Below are 17,597 nucleotides of genomic sequence, written 5' to 3' on the forward strand. Positions count from 1 at the left end.
GCAGAGCTTTCTGAAGAATGAAGTCAGTGCAATTAAGATGCAAAGTTTTTAAGTAAAACTGTGAATCATCGGACTATCAGTGTACGTTGATGCCAGTCTCAGCTTTTCTGAGAAAAGTTCGAGGTGGAGCTAAAATAGTAGTGGTGCTGGTGTTAATTCTTAATGGACTCTGCATCTCATAGTGAATGACGAACAGATGATGCTACCAAGTGTGAGAGGCTGCTTAGGTAGAAGAGGCAGAAAGTAAATCAACTCAGCACCTAATCACGGACCCCATTCTGCGTTTAGGTGCTTTTAACGGTCTATAATGACAGACAATGTCAAAGGCTTCTGAAAGATTCAGCAATATCAAAAGGCAGGAATATTCTACATTAATGATCAGGCAGATGTGAAGTACCTTCACTGTAGCCACCTCCATGCTGAAACCTGCTCGGAATCCTTATTGACAGAAAGTGATAAGTTGATAGCATTGACAAATTCGGTAAGTTGATTGCACATGAAGCATTCAATGGCTTTACCCTGCCATAGTAGGGTTGTGACCAACCTGTAGTTGGCTTGGTTTAGATCTGTGTTTATTCAGTATTAGCATGATCTGGCCTGTGTAATGTGTTAGGTAAGAAACCCTGTGACAGAGATGGATTGGTTATCAAAACTGAGGCTTTCTCAAAAAACTGGAAACCATCTCCCCTCCACACACCCCCAATCACTGCCTCCATTAAAATACATATTGCATTAATAACGATTTCACTTAAAAAGCACACGCGATTCTACCTTCTTCTAACCACTGCCATTAAGAGCTGGATGATTTGGTAGTATGATCTTCTTTTTAAACAATGGGACTCTTCCATAATTGTCTCACAACCTTACCTCACATCCCATTATCCTCCTACCTCATGCGTATCTATTTTACAGATGCTGGACTCTACCAAGTCAGATCTCATTTCCTCTACGGCGGAGTTTTTCCTCTTTAGCGTTACACATTGTTGAAAAGTTGGCGAGATATTGCCAGATAACTGCATCTCCAGTGTGATCCTTTTTTATTTATTTTTCGGTTTGAAGAATCTGTTGACAGGGTCCATCCACTTTTTCGGGCAGCTGGCCAGGTAAGTTGGTTGTCACTCCAATTGCTAAAATGCTTTAATGTTTAGGTCCCTAACTTGAAATTTTGCAAGACACCTTAAGACAGCAAACATCTAAAGATTTCCAAAGCCAGTGTAAAGGGACATTAGTGATATGCTTCAATTACGTCGTTTAAACCAAGAGCCACAATTGCAAGACGGCCTTCTGCAAACTTTTAAAAAAAACCATCTCGTCATCCTTTTATGAAAAGAATAGTTTGTCAAATGTCCTGCAAAAACCATTTCAGATAAAGATTCAGCAGGAAAAATGTCCTACAAATAGGGGAAATCTGGGTGCAGACCAAGTTTTTCAAAGATGGCACACTTCGCAACTTTATGAAGTTAATTTTACACACTGCTCTACTAATCTGGTATGGACAGCATTATATTTTTACCTGTTGAATTCCTAAAGCATTAGCGCCATGATGCACTTAAACAGATGTGTATTAATATTAGCCATCAAACTTCTATTTTTCAAAATACTTATGCATTTTCTTTTTTTAAACCATACTCTCGATAAGATCTCGGGACACAGGAGCATTAGCTTCAGTATTAGTAACGCCTGTCATTTACATTTACATTTATGAAAACGTAATAGCTCTCCAAATCTCACGTCTCCTACCCAAACAATGAAAAGCATTTTTAACAAAATCAAGGTATTTACGATCCATATGCAGTTAAAGCCACAGAATGAAAACGTCAAACTTCGATTACACACAAAACTATGTGCCACTCGCATTACAGCCTGCATAGATTTTCTTGGGGTTGTTTTTCACCTAGGTGGCCTCTTATATGTAAAATGGTACAGACAGCAGGTGATGTGAAGGGGAAACTGACAAATCTACGCTCCTCGTGTCTTCAGAGTTACCTTACCATTAAAAATTACCTACAAATGACTTTAGGATTGCATTGCGTTGTCTATATGTTTTCCTTATAAATACAGTCATGATACATCTCTCAAGTGTTTATCAAAATATGCACAACTAGGAAAAATAGGTGACATACCAGTGCGGTGTAAGCTTCAACTCCAACACGCCTATACAACACACTGAGCTGAGCGCCTTATGCATAAATTACGCAAAAGTACACCAGTTTTCACAAATAAAAAAAATTGAAAAACACTCTCTCCCAAAGTGTTTGTTTCGTGCTACAAGGTCATGACTCTGTTCAACACAAAGAGGTTAGCCATACTGTGGTATCCCAGTCATTCCTCCATTTATAAATGAATTTCAACATACTTATGATGAAAAGAGGGAACCCTACCTGATCCATGGATTGCGACCAAGAAAATTGATTAATATGTCTATGTACAATTTGTAAAATTTCAGCATAAGCATTGAGAAAAGCGGCGGGGTTAAAGTAGGAGAAGTACCAGGCGTGAGACTCCAAATGCAGGATGGCAGCATTTCAGGGTCTGTTCCTTAAAAAAAGAAGGCCCAGAGGAGGGTGTGGAGAAAGGAGAATATTTGTACATGCCGCAGAATGTTTTGGTTGTGTTCGATGGTCTGGGGAAGATGGCTTTCTCACTTTTAACAAAACTCACTATCAGGGCCAATATTTGTATAACCTCAAAAAGTCTGATAAAATAATAAAAATAAACTTACTAGGAAAGGGATACTGGGTTTATAAAGGACAGGGATATTGAATTTATAAATGGAAACACAGGCTGATTGACATGCTCCATTTGAATACTTCTATTGGAAGGTTCATGACTGCAGTTAAAAAGGCACTACATGGGAAAGCAAGATTCGTTTTGTGGTAGTTTATAACAAGGAGCTATAATGAGCATTGAAGTGGTATATATATATATATACATATATATATATATATATATATATATACTCATGACTAAGGTGCCTTGGCACTGAAACGCGTCGGGTGAATGTTTGCTTGTAAGACCATGATCTAATAAATCTTTGTCTGCTGCAGCAACAAGTCGGGTCTGTGTCCGTTTCTGCCGTGTAAGTTGGAAAATCACGGCTTTGGAGCGATATATATATATATATTTATATATATACACAACCAGGCATTTATTTATTTATTTTTTAAAGATTTTTATTGTGCAAAGCAATATGATACAAGCATGGGCCTACAACCACAGGGGCCGGCCGCTAGATTATCTTAAGCGTGTTCGAACATCAGAAAGTAGCGGTCGGTGGCCCAGAGGCCTGGTACATACAGTATGGAAGGCTCCGCAACACAGGATAAACTAAGGATATCATAATTTTGCTTTTAGAAAAACACAAAAGAAACAAACAAACAAACAAAGCTCAAGGCGGGAACCACGGTAAATGAAGCCTGCTCCAACGGGGGGGGGGGACCCACAGTAAGGACAAATGACCAGGAAATAGACAGAAGCCGCCGGGGGGGCGGGTCAGTGGGGAGCTAGTGAATCAGGAGAGAAATAAAGTCATCCAGGAATGCCGGATCAGGGGGACGGAGAGAGATCTAGAGTGACATCCAGTGTGGGTGTGCAAATGTTTCCTCGATAAGCATTCCATTGACTCCAGATTTTATTCCATGCCTTAGGTTTGCCCCTAGCCAAATACACGGTCTTTTCCCGAAACATACACCAGTCCATATTCTCCTTCCACACAGAGACGGAGGGGGCCTGTCGGGAACCCCACCGCTGTGCGATGTCTCTCTTCGCAATCATGTTCCCGAGGGCCGCCCACCGGGTCTGAGCGACGCTGTAATCATTTGGCTCCCACACATTCAACAAGCATCTCCGAGCCTCCGGTAGCAGAGCAACCCCGGTAACACACTCCATCACTGCATGCACACGAGTCCAATATGCAGCCACATCCCGGCACTCCCAAATGATATGGAGGAAAGTGGCACACGAACCACACCCGCGTTTACACAACCCATCCGGGGAAAAGCCCATGGCAACCAATCGAGGACCAGTAACATAAACCCGATGAAGAATTTTAAGTTGGACAAGACGGAGACGGGCCGGAATGGCGACCTCCTTCGGGGACGACACAGCCGACTGCCAGTCCTCGTCATCCAACTCCAGCCCGTCCCCGGTCCAGGCCACCCTGAGACGCACAAGAAGATCAGCCCGAACATTTATCAGCTTCTTATATATCAACGATATCGTACTATCGGGCAGGTGACCATCAAGAACACGGTCCTCAAGCGGGGAGGACTCGGGAACGTCAGTGCCAGCGGCGAAGACCGATGTCAGAGCATGGCGGATCTGCGCGTACCTAAAGAACTCTCTATCACTCAAATCATACTCCTTCTGAAGGACCGCGAAGGACTTAACCGCGCCCTTCACCCAGAGGTCGCCAACTCTGCTTATACCTATCAAGTCCCACTTCTCAAAACCCTTCGATGTCCAGAGGCTTCCCAATTTTTCTGACGCATACAAAGGGGTGGCTCGCGTCAATCGATCGGACCATCCCATGGCCGCATTCGCATCATTCCACACACGTACCGCAATCCTAGTTGGTCCAGTCAAATCCCTCCCCGCTGCCCGAGAGTAAAGCACCCTATTGTAGTCACCACCCGGCAGTTGATACATGTACATCTCGAAAGCAGGGTTCGGACTGGGAGCATACAAGGCGTGATTGATGGCAGACAGCTGGGAGGCCCAATAATATCGCCTGATATCCGGGAGCGCTATGCCCCCGTCGTACCAGGAAAGAGTCAGTTTTACAAGGGCAATTCGCGCACGGTCATCCCAAACGAGCCGTCTCTGCAAGCCCTCCACCTCCCGAAAGTAGCTCGCAGGAATGACGTAAACGAATTCTGGAGAGCATACAGAAATCGAGGCAGAGACATCATTTTAAAAAGTGCGGCGCGGCCGAGTGGCGACAATGGCAATTTACGCCACCGCGCCATGTCTAGTCTCAACCGACGGAGAAGAGGAAGGAGATTATGTTCATAGCGGGCAGCCCGATCCAGTGATACAAAAATTCCTAAATACTTGAAACCAGAACGAGAAATCTGAATGGGGAATCTACTTGGCAACGAGGGAAGGCCACCCGAGATGGCGTAGACACAGGATTTCGACCAATTTATGATCAATCCGGAGTTCTTACCGAATAAAGAGAGGACGTCAAACAAGGCGTTGAGAGACTTACAAGGAGAAGTGAGATACAAAAGAATATCGTCTGCGTACAACGAAACTCGGTCCTCAAACCCGGGGGCCCACCGGATGCCCTTAATCGACGGCTCCCATCGGAGCCAGGCCGCGAGCGGTTCCAATATCAGAGCAAAAAGAAGGGGGGATAGCGGGCACCCCTGTCTGGTGCCCCTCCCAAGAACAAAGGGCACGGACACCCGACCGTTGACCACAACCTGCGCCAACGGTTCCTTGTATAAAAGTTGCACCCATCCAACAAATTCCGAACCAAAACCGAATTTCGCAAGGGCGGCCCAAAGATAAGGCCATTTGATCGTATCAAAGGCCATCGTGGCGTCCAAGGAGGCCAAGATGGCCGGCTCCGAAAGAGATCCAGCTCTCGCGAGAACGCCAGGCAGCCGCCTCAGATTGAGGGCAGTGTTACGATGCGGTATGAAACCGGATTGATCCGGATGGATCAGGTCACAAATAACAGAGGGCAGACGGTTAGCAAGGACCTTAGCCAGAACCTTGGGCTCCGCGTTCAGCAGGGAGATGGGCCGGTATGAAGAGCAAAGGTCCCGAAGCTTACCCTCCTTAGGAATGACCACAATCGTTGCCAGTCGCTGGTCACAAGTGAGAGTGCCAAGGTCACGAGACTTCAAAAACATATCACGGAGATACGGAGCAATAATATCAGGCCGTAGTTTGTACAGTTCGATATGCAAGCCGTTCGGGCCCATAGCCTTGCCCGAACGGAGAGAACGGATCGCTGTCGCAATCTCATCCACGGACAGCGGGGCATCCATGCGCTTCCGATCGTCCTCAGAAAGGCAAGGCAATGCAATGTCGCGCAGCAACAAATGAGAGTCGTCCTCATCCCTGTCAGACACCGGAGAGTACACACCACGAAAATAAGCCGCAAAACACTCCACTATCTCATTCAGGTCAGTCACGTTCACACCCTCTAAAGTCTGAATCACAGGAACCACACGACTCGCTCTCTCCCTCTTATCAAGCCATGCAATCAGTTTACCCGCCATATCCCCAACATCATACAGTTTACCCTGTTGCTCCCTGGACATCGACTTGGCAGCATCAGTAACAAGAGATTTATAATCCAACTGTTTCAGAGCAAGGGCGTGGAGTTTATCCTGGGTGACACTGGATTCTAGGTCAGCTTCCAACCCCGATAGCTCATCCTCCAGACACACCACCTCCTGATTCCTGACCTTCTTGGCGTCCACAATGAGGGATAGGGCCTGTCCACGGATAACAGTCTTAAAGGCCTCCCATAGGGAAATAGAGGAAGAAACAGACCCTTCGTTTTCCAGGAAATAGAGGTCTAGGGACTTTACCAAATTGTTACGGGTTTTGGGATTACGCAAATGCCAGGGGTTAATAGGGGCAACTCGTCCCTCAACATTCATCCCAGTGTCCATACAGAACCACAATGGAGAGTGATCGGAAATGCCCCGAGCCAAGTGTTTGACTTCCCTGACAGAAGAGGATTGGACAGCGGGCATAAGAATGTAATCAAGTCTGGAAAGACTCCCGTGGGCCCCAGAGTGAAAGGTGTACTTACTCTGTGTCGGATGCATCAGTCTCCAGCAATCCACCAGACCAAAAGTATCCAGGAACCCACGTAGCCATGACTGGGAACTAGGAATATCCCTGGGGGGGTGACGCTCCAAAGTGCCAGACAGGACTGCATTAAAGTCCCCACCCATGAGGAGGGTACCTTCAGGGAGTTCCAGTAACAGACGACCAATATCAGAGAAGGTAGAAGTCTGGAGACCCGGTGGAACGTACACAGTGAGCAAAGTTAGGGTCCTACCCTCCCACCTACCAGTGAGGGCGGCGTAGCGCCCTCTACCGTCAAGGATCACATCATCAATCTCGAAAGGGAGAGAAGACTGCAAAAGAATGCCCACCCCTCTAGAACCAGTGGTAAACCCCGAATGAGCAACCAGCCGATAACCCCACCTATTCATGGCATGACACACATTTCCCACCAGATGCGTCTCTTGTAAAAGTACGTCAGGCGACAAGCGACGCAGATATTGCAGCACTACACCCCGTTTTATACGGTCTCCCAACCCATTGACATTCCAAGACATCAACCTCAGCCCACTAACCCCCACCCCAACAGATAATGCATGAGTCACCCCACAGAGAGCAGAGCAGTCGAAAAGTGACAAAAACCAATACGCCGCCTTGAGGAAGAAAAACAAACTTACGAACACCCCTTCCCGCCCCCCCCCACCAACACCCGTTACAACAACCCCCTCCCTGCACCCCTGCAATAGACTAAATAGCCACCCCAACTTGCAGTGTGCCTGTCGCCCTAACAATCCCATTCTACAAAAAGCCCCCAGAGGAGGAAAGAGACCCTTCTCCCCCGCCACCCTAAGAAGAACAGCGATTAGAAACATACATATAAAAAACCCCAGAATCCAGCTGACCAATGTCAAAGATCGGGAAAGAGGGACCGAGTCATCAGTTTTAGCGAGGCTCACCACCCTCGGCACCACCAGGGTGCTCAGTGCGATCGCTCCGGGCGGGCAGTGAATCCAGCCAGTCACTCACAGGTTCCGGTCGATCAAAGAAAAGCGTCCGTTCCTCATACTCCACGCGAAGCCTAGTAGGGAAAAGCATTGCGTATTTCAGGCCCCGATCTCGAAGACGTCGCTTTACCCCCTGAAAACTCATCCTTTGCCTCTGGACGAGTTGAGTAAAGTCCGGGTAAAAGTTGACAGTTGAGTTCTCGAATTTCACCGGGCCGCCCACCCTCGAGGCCTGCAGGATAGCATCACGGTCTCTGTAATGAAAAAGTTTTGCGATGATAGGCCTCGGAGGGGCGCCCAGTTTGGGCTTACCACCCGGGACTCGGTGGGCACGTTCCACTGCAAAGAACTTGCTCAGACCAGAAGGGGAAAGATGGTTCAGTACAAGATCCTCGACCAGGAGTTCAGTCGGGAGATCTCTGGAATCCTCTGGAACACCTATGACACGAATGTTATTGCGCCTTGCCCTGTTTTCAAAATCCTCCAACCGTTGAGACAGGAGATCACCAGCCGATTTCAGCGTGCCAGTCTCGGTCTGAAGCTCAGATACATCAGCCGTGAGGCTAGTAGTCTTGAGGTCCAACGATTTCACCTTCTCATTGGTTTTAGCCAGGTCAGCTCTGATCAGGGTGATATCGATCGCCACCGTGTCGATTTTACTGGCAAGAGCCTCATACTGTTGGCCTATGGGCTCCTTAATACTGGCAATGGCGCCCATGACATCCTGGAGAGACAGCTCCGTAGAGGCGATGGAATCGTCCCTAGGGTCCCCGGGGGGCTGGCTAGTGCCACCAGGAGAACCCTTGGATAAGGTGTACCGGTCCATAACGTTGGTTTGGACCGGGCCTCCTCGGAGGGCCGTCTTAGTCTTCCGTTTCTCGACGTCTATCCTGGCAGTCATGCTGGAAGATGCGCCCCGGAGGGACCCGTGGGACCGGGTGAAAATGGCCGCTAGCGGGCAAGGCGACTACACTCCACAAAATCAGGTTCGCTCGACCAAGGCAGAATCGCAGCCAGATCCGACTGCATCAGGAGCCAGAAGCACACGCCAACCGAGCTGGCCGAATCCCGATGGGAGCTGTTCCGCCGTTTAACAATGCCAGAAATCGAAAGCGAAACTGAAAGTTGAGGCAGGGCGACTGGGGGACAACCCCTCCGCCGATGTTGTTCAACTCTGTCCCGGCGTTACAATCCACCAAGACCCGGGCTCACCTTCGGGCGGGCCTCAAAAGTTCAAAACGACGCAGTTACGGTTCCCAAAGTCCAAATCAAAATTTGAAAAGAGTTATGGCATCAGCCAAGGTTCCTCAACAACGAGCTGTCCAGAAGTTCGGGATTTGGTCAGGATGAGGTGCAAAGAGTGGCGAAGGTCCGGGGAGCTCTGTGCTCACGCGGCCATCACGGACGCTCGCGTAGCTCCTCCCTGGCTACAACCAGGCATTTTTAAGATGTTCTGGTTTTATCAAGAAGTAAACAGATTAATTTTAAATAATGTTACATTTGTATGCAAAATTAAAAATGTATTTTTCAATCTGATTATATCTGTAATTGTGTTGTTTAAAGATCTTTGGTCTAAATAAACATTTCTTAGATTGATATAAAGTGGGCATGAAGGTGACTCTGATCCAGACCTGCTAACTACATGGGGGTCCCAGTGCACTTTGCATTTAGAACCTCAAGGACCATCACATTATCTGCTAACCTCTTCGAGGTGTGACAGGACCAAGCTATGGCCTTGTACAAGCACGCAGACACTTGAGTGTGTTGTGTTTTGGGTTGTGTAAGCCTAACGTTGCACTTTTGTGCATTTGTTTAAATAGAACGACAAGCAGAGCCAGTGCAACAGAACCCAGTGAATCCAGCTGGTCTTTTTCCACAGTGATGCCGAAATGTGTGTGGGAACAGAGAAACGAGTGGGATAGTCTCCACATCTGCTAACCTCTTCCTGTCTGAGAAGGAACAAAATCACGCCCTTGTACCAATAAGCAATATTTGAGAGATTAGTTTCATGTGCGATAGCCTGATGTTGTGTGTGAGTGCATACAAAATGTTGATTTCTGTTATACTTTACGTGTGTCTTTCCTTTACTTGGCTGTGACTTCTCTGCTGCTCAGCTAGTGTGACTCTTAGAATGCCTGACGACTTCATGGAATGTTTAGTGCCTGGCTTGTGTGTGGAGTGCGCCGTGATCTTGATGTACCTATTTTATGCATGTATGCTGGTGCTAATGACGTATGAAGGCAGCACAGCTTTCGTGGAAACTGGAATAATTCTCTGCCTGCAGTTACTTTGGTGTGGACACTGCGCACCCTTACTTGGAACTGTGGTGAGGATATCAGGTGAGAGATCGCTCACCGGTGTAGAGACTTTCTATATGTTCACCTTATCGTAGCAATTCAGTTTGTTGGTGTGGTTGGCTGGTGATACGTGCCTCAGTTTTTGAGTTCTAATGTCCCCTGTTACATGGTGAGGTTGTGGATGGTCAGTACCCCAATTCATAGTGTCTGGAGCGGGCGGTTAGTGTGCCTGTCCTTCTAATAGTCTAGTGTGTGTCATACTTAAGGCAAGTTGTGTGGGCGATTAGAGCTCCTATTCAATTTTTGTGTAATGGATACCCTCTAGTGTACACTTTCATGGGGGGTGGGAGGGGTTGTATGGGCCGTTTGTGCTACAACTCAGTTTTCCTTTTTGAGTGACATTTACGTTGTGGTGTACCCCCTGCCACGGTGATAGTCTGGGGTGGTTAGTCCCCCAGTGTAGCTTCCTTTAGGGTGGTAAGTGTCCTGCTACTGTGAGTTTGTGGGGTGCTAGTGTTCCAGTGCGGTTTCTTTTAGGGTGGTGAGTGCCCTACTACTGTGAGTTTGCGGGGTGGTTAGTGCCTCAATGCAGTTTATTTTAGGGTGGTGAGTGTCCTACAATGCTGAGTGTGGGGTGGTGAGTGCCCCAGTGGTGTATATTTTGGGGTGGTGAGTGCCCTATTTTGTGAAGTTGTGGGTGGTGAGTGCCATACTTCTGTTAATTTGTGGGGTGGTGAGTGCCCAAGTATGGTTCTTTTAGGGTGGCGAGTGCCCTACTATGCTTAGTTTGTGGGGTGGTGAGCGCCCCAGTGCAATTTATTTTAGGGTGGCGAGTGCCCTATTATGTCGCGGTTATGGGGTGATGTGTGCCCCAGCTTTGTTCCACTGCTCTGTGCGGTTTGTTGTGGTGTGGGTTTTTCCCTGAGGGAGGGGATAGGGTTAATCTCGATGTCTTTAAAATGCAATGTTAATGCTTTCCTTTCAGAATGCATTGTATTTATTGATGTTTACTTTTCCTTCCTTCACTTCTGTATTGTTGTCTCCCTAAGGAAGGGGGATATGTTACACTTTACATGTGTCTTTCCTTTCCTTGGCGTGACTTCTCTGCTGCTCAGCTAGTGTGACTCTTAGAATGCCTGATGACTTCATGGAGTGTTTGGTGCCTGGCTTGTGTGTGGTGAGGTAGTGAAGGCAGGCAGGCTGAGCAGCAGGGAAACAGCTCCTGGTGGGGCTTGTCTTTTCCTATCTTCTACTTAACCTGGAACTAAGTGTGAATAAACTTACCTTGTTAATACATCTGTCTAATGAATTTTTGTGATTACCACAATTTCATAATGACATAGTTACAATCAGTGCTTAATTTGTGCCTGTGGTTTTCGGCGCTCAGCACTGGCACTTAAAAGTCAACACTGTCCCTTATGGCAGTCGGCCACTTGGGGGGCGGTTTGATACTTTTGAAATTAGCACAACAGTTATTTAATTAATATTAACATGACAAATTCCAGCTGCCTGAGCCATTCCTACAGCTTTTAATGGCCTGGAATAGTCTGTACTGTCACACTTTTAGGAATGAGATGGCGCCTGTTCTGGTGTGTTATTACAGGTGCAGCATTCTTGATCTTTGCGAGCCCAAAGGACATATCCGCTGTTTCAAGGATTAAGCTGTCGTTTGGCTTCAGTAACTCTTCAACTATTACCATGTAAATTGATACTTGTATAGCGTACTACTCACCCGCAAGGGTCTCAAGGCGCTTGTACGAATACCGCTGTGGAACCCATCCTGGCTTTCCCTGTGAGGTGTCCACTCCTGGGCACCCCCAAGGTGGAGGCCAGGCATCCTTAGCGTTGTGGGGGCCGTTGTGGGGGCCGTTGTGGAGATTAAGCAAGCTATTGCCCAGAGTTGCAGAGTGGGACTCCATGATTGGAATAGGCACCGAGGCGAGAATTATCAGGTCCGTGGAATTTTTGAGCCCAAGACCCGCCGAGGCAGGGAATTGAACCCTGGTCCCGGGCTAGTCCTCTGCATCAGGATCTGCCGCTCTGACCATTGAGCCACACTTCTCCACCATGAATGTGAAGTTTTGTCTAAATGCCAACACAACCGTTTTACAAAACCTCCTTTTCTCATGTCCTACCTTTCATCTTAAATCTTTTCACAGCCCTGTTTAATGAATAAACACCACTTGGGCACACTTGTATGCTTTATTTCCCCATCCACTTTAAATCTTTGGCACCACAATAAGTTTTCTTTTTGACTGCTACATTCTTTATTCAAAAAATAAATACTTCAGATTCTTGCCAGTGTATTTCAAATTACAATAGCAACCAGAATGTTAATTTAGCAGAAGTGGAGAAAAATGTGTCAAATTCGCACAAAATGTTAGAGCAGAGATTAAAAAGTTGATTTCAACAACAGAATTTTCCATTCTTTGTGGCAGAGCAACTCGTAAAAATTCTAAAAAGGCACAAGTGGGACCATCGCTGGCATGGCACATTTTTCGATCAAATAGTTCATAGTGATACATTCACAAGAAAAAGGCAAAAAACATCAAAATGAGAAGTGATTACCACAGAGACCCGCTACCATGATTTCAAAATGATTAGGACAGTAGGGCATTTTGTTTTGGCTTTTTTTCTGGAGCAGGGATGAAGGGTAAGTTGTAGGAAGGAATCATTGCATGACACTTGGACGCGTCGCCACGTAAACAAACACAACAATCAAAACGACGACGATGGCCAGGGTGGGAAGTACTACTGTCGTAATCTTCTGCCGTGCCTCTTGCATGGCCTGTTTCCTTTCCTTTTTGTCCCTAGATGATTCTTTTTTGGGTTTTCCTTTTAGTTGCCTCATTTTCTTGGCAAAGTCTTAGATGGGCAGGAAGAATCAAGCTGAAAATTCAAAGCTGAACAAAGGCGTAGCTCCTCCTCGGACTGAGAGCTGAATTCTTTCCTGTTCTGCAATAAAAGAAAACAAAAAAAGAGCTGTGAGAAATATCATGAATTTGGATCACATATGCAAGCCAAGAGCACATGGAGAACAGGACGACTTTTAGGGCGGAGGGTATTTAAAGGGGAGTTTCTTTACCCAGCTGAGAGGCATTATACATCTGTGGAGTTGTTTCTGCAAATCCTCTCATGTAGAATTCTTTAAAGATAAAAGGGGGGCTGCACTGCAGGGAATGGAAGCTTCACCATCTATGCTTTGCCACAGAAGCACTCTATAGGCGGACCAACTGCCCCAACAACATGACGATAAAGAAAATATCATGTGGGCTGAGGCTAAGTGTAAATGACACTTTCACCAAGCAATAACTGAAGGTGGCTGAGCCCAAACAAACAAAGGCTCAGTCAAAGCCCCCATCTCTACACTTAAAAAAAAAAAGACGTAGCAGACAGCTACAGCTGTTTCTAAACCACATGTAACAAGCATTGGCATAGCCAATAGGTCTGGCCTTTGGGCCCTTATAAGTGTTTAGTTATCCAGCACAATGCATGCGCGTGTCTCTTGGTAATTATGGTACAAGCTTCCAAGGAAAGAAAAATCTCCCATGAACTAAATAATAACCATTGGCTGGAAAATGTAATACAATTGCTGAAAATAAAACAAAATTTGCTGTTTGGGAAATTATTCTGCGTTTGGTTGCTTTAAACTGCTGAACATCAAAGAATGATCGTAGTGCTCTTTTGGGGGTCTCGACTCTGCCTGCTGCTACTTCACTCTGCCCTGCGCTGTAGTATCTGTTCTAGTAGAGTAACCGCAGTGTAGATGAACCCGCAGAGAAGCATAACTCTTTCCTCTAAAGTTATGAAGGTGTTTGTATTGAGACACCGAGCATAGTGGTGAATGCTGGAAGAGTTAGGGGTTTGCTTTTTATACCCTACTTCTTGCTTCTTTCAAAGAGTGTGTATGCTTAGGCGGTGCACACCTTCTTCTCTTAGTGTCTTTGAGCTGTCTTTCCGCTCATTGTTTTTTCCCTGAAAGACTACTCACTGTAACATCACTACTCAATTGTTATACATTTATTATAAGTGAGTAGTGATGTAATATTCTTATTAACAGCACAGTCAGATGTCAGAAAACACCTAAAAATGTGAAAGTAAATCATGGAATATTATAAAGAAACTCTCTCATTCATTTATTCCAATTTCATTGTATCAATCACCAACTAACTGCTTAATTCTAAGAAAACCAGCACAAGCGTGCGCCTTGCCCGACAGCGGGGGGGGGGGGGGGGGGGGGGGGTTTGGGGGGGACAGCCTGCACGATTACCTTGCGGGAGCGTCCAGCAGGGCGCGATGATTGCGACCATATGGCGCCGCGCGCTCCTGCAAGGGAATTGCCAGATGTGTGCACGCGTTGCCATTGCAAGCAATGCCCCCAAAGCTGTGCCGATGGCTAAAGGTTACTCTCCTATCCAAAGCATGCACGCTGCGTAGGCGATACCTTAAAAGGAAAGTGTTTCCACAGTACCGGTGGACAGATGGAAATAAACTAAACCCATACCCCTATAAATGCAAAAGGGCTGGCGTCTTGCACGGGGGATGGTCCGTTCGTTATCCGGACGTGAGATTCAATATATATTGCAGCTTATCAAGGACTGCACACCTTTATGATGTCACCCATTTTGCCCAATATGAATATCTAATACATGTGACTTCTGCAGTTTTCTACATTTTATCATCTCCTGACCGCAGTGACCTACGACCCCCTTGACGCTTTTGTACACTCACGTGGACTATTCAGTCACGTTTACATTTTCTTCTGAGCACTTTCTCGATCTTACTGAATTTTTGGGAACTATATATCCACGGACAACGCCTGTCAACATATATTCGAACGGACGGCGCTACCTTCATCTTTTCCTAATATCTATACAAGCCTCAGTTAACTTGATTCTGCCCTGACGAAGCTCCCAAGGCTGGGGAGCGAAACGCGTTGGCTGTTTTGTGCACCTTGAAAAAAAGAAAAAAACAATAAAAAGAACAATATTTTTATGCACTACTCTTGGTTTCTGCAAAATACTTTGACTTTGGTGCTGCCTCCACGTGTCTCAAAGCAAATATAGTTGTGGTGGTAGGGTATCAATTGTCACACTTACTACAAACAAAAGTTCGAAGCTAAGGAAAATTCAGTCTACTACTGGGTGAATATCTGAGAAATAATGAAATCACTGCTTTTGAACTGTCAAGAAATTTACTTAAAACACCCCTTTCGTTTCTTGATTCCCATGTATAACATCAATCAGCTCTCTGAAGTATTCGTCTCACTAGTATTCTGCTCTTGAAGAATTCCACTCCAATGCAATCTGAGCAGAAATGTGAAATTAGAGGTGAGCATTATTCTGTCCACGGCAGTCATCCTTCTCGAGACTTCATCTTTGGTTCTAACTCAGTGCTAGCGAATAATGCAAGTTTTGGAAAGTTCTGAGAGAGAATGTGATTCTACCTATAAAGATGTACAGGGAATCAAGGAAAAATTGAGGGCTTTTGACATGTACTTTTGTTATATAGATACTGCAATTCTCTCTCTAGCTAGAGCCAAATGCTTTCCAAAAAAGCTTTGCACACATGCCCACCTGCTGGCAGGGACAGCACATAATATGGGTGCAGGGGCAGTACATAGTGTGCGTGCAGGGGCAGTACATAGTGTGCGTGCAGGGGCAGTACATAGTGTGCGTGCAGGGGCACAACATAGTGTGCGTGCAGGGGCACTACATAGTAGGAGTGCAGGGGCACTACATAGTAGGAGTGCAGGGGCACTACATAGTGTGCGTGCAGGTGCAGTACATAGTATGGGTGCAGGTGAGGTACATAGTATGGGTGCAGGTGAGGTACATAGTGTTTGTGCAGGCACAGTACATAGCATGGGTGAGGGGCAGTATATAGTGTGCGTGCAGGGGCAGTACATAGTGTGCGTGCAGGGGCAGTACATAGTGTGCGTGCAGGGGCAGTACATAGTATGGGTGCAGGGGCAGTACATAGTGTTCGTGCAGGGGCAGTACATAGTATAGATACGGGGCAGTACATAGTGTGCGTGCAGGGGCAGTACATAATGCGCATGGGTGCTGATCCACTGAAAAGTAACCAAGTACACTCAAAGACATAGCAGAAGCAAGGTGACCACAATTGACATGTGTCGAGTAAAATATCCATGTTGCATTACGTGTCCCACGTCATTCATATGTACCCAATGAACAACTTCACTGTACCTAGAGATGTGTCATAGCTTTTCAGATACATCCACATGCTAAGATCCTTGAATTGAGACAGACCACACGACAAAATCCGTGCCCCGGTTCATGTTTTTAAACAAGTCTCTCAGTCTATAATCACACCCCTTCTAGCCTTAACCAATATTTCGATAGATTTAGGAGGTTCTCTACTACTTTAAAAGCGCCACTATCATCCCCATGTGGAAAAAAACGGGGAAAGATCCTTCGCCCGATTTCCCCACTTCCTTTTGTTGCTAACATCTTGGAAAAACATGTTGCCCAGCTTCAGTGTAGTCATCTCCAGATTAATAATTGGAGATCTTAGGGTGGATTCCGTTGTGGAGCATGGAGACGCCTTGTTCTTATGAGACTTATTTGCAGGCTTCGACACAGTCAACCCAACCATTAATTCCTGCTGCTACAAATGGAGTAAGGGTATCTGCCTTCAAGTGGGTGGAGTCGTTTTTGGTCCAACTGATCACGGGTAGTCAAACTGGATTCCTATTCAGTTCAAGATTTGTCAGTCTGCTGCGGAGTACCAGGGGGGCGCAAAGTAATTACCTGCTGCTGCATACGGCCGGGCTTGGCTCCGCTGAGCGTTGTTGGCCGGGCTTGGCTCCGCCATTCCTGTTTCCTTGCTGTGGGTGCTCCCGGCCGGGCTCAGCTCTGCCGGGGGATTTGTGGAACTTCAACCCCCAGCAGCCCCATCGCGGCAAGGACGCCGCCGCCCTCGCATCCAGGAAGCGCCGGAAGGCGCATAAAGGAGAGCATGCCGCTGAGTTTTGCGGGGGGCGCAAAGTAATTACCTGCTGCTGCATACGGCCGGGCTTGGCTCCGCTGAGTGTTGTTGGCCGGGCTTGGCTCCGCCATTCCTGTTTCCTTGCTGTGGGTGCTCCCGGCCGGGCTCAGCTCCGCCGGAGGATTTGTGGAACTTCAACCCCCAGCAGCCCCATCGCGGCAAGGACGCCGCCGCCCTCGCATCCAGGAAGCACCGGAAGGCGCATAAAGGAGAACACGCCTCCTCGTCCCGCGGGACGCGCGCGGGCTAAGCCCGGGCAAAGGGCGGGCCCTCAGAGGCCTGAGGAGACTGGACTGGGCCAGGAGCCTTACATTGCCCCTCCTGGACCTTTAACGTGCTAGGAGCGTGTAAGACATTTTATTAAATTGTATTCAGTTATCTTTGATTGTTACATTAGTGAGTGTTTAGACCAAAGGGTACCTGTTCGAAAGTTTAACATCATCTGTGCTCATTATGTCCAAATCTAAACCTGATAAAGTGTTGGCGGGCCCTGCTACCCTTGACAATTTCCTGGTTAGGAAAGTTAATCAGA

The 17,597-nt window shown here is 46.8% G+C and overlaps 1 long non-coding RNA gene across 1 annotated transcript in view; it reads right to left on the reverse strand.

The window, feature by feature from the left end:
• Positions 1-12,242: 12,242 nt before the first annotated feature.
• LOC144771563 (uncharacterized) overlaps positions 12,243-17,597 on the reverse strand; it is a 161,634-nt gene continuing 156,279 nt past the window's right edge. Inside the window, exon 3 of the long non-coding RNA XR_013599352.1 lies at positions 12,243-13,009. This is a non-coding gene — a long non-coding RNA (uncharacterized LOC144771563). The remainder of the gene's footprint in view (positions 13,010-17,597) is intronic.

The sequence above is a fragment of the Lissotriton helveticus genome, chromosome 8 (assembly GCF_964261635.1).
Source record: "Lissotriton helveticus chromosome 8, aLisHel1.1, whole genome shotgun sequence".
NCBI classification, from domain to species: domain Eukaryota; kingdom Metazoa; phylum Chordata; class Amphibia; order Caudata; family Salamandridae; genus Lissotriton; species Lissotriton helveticus.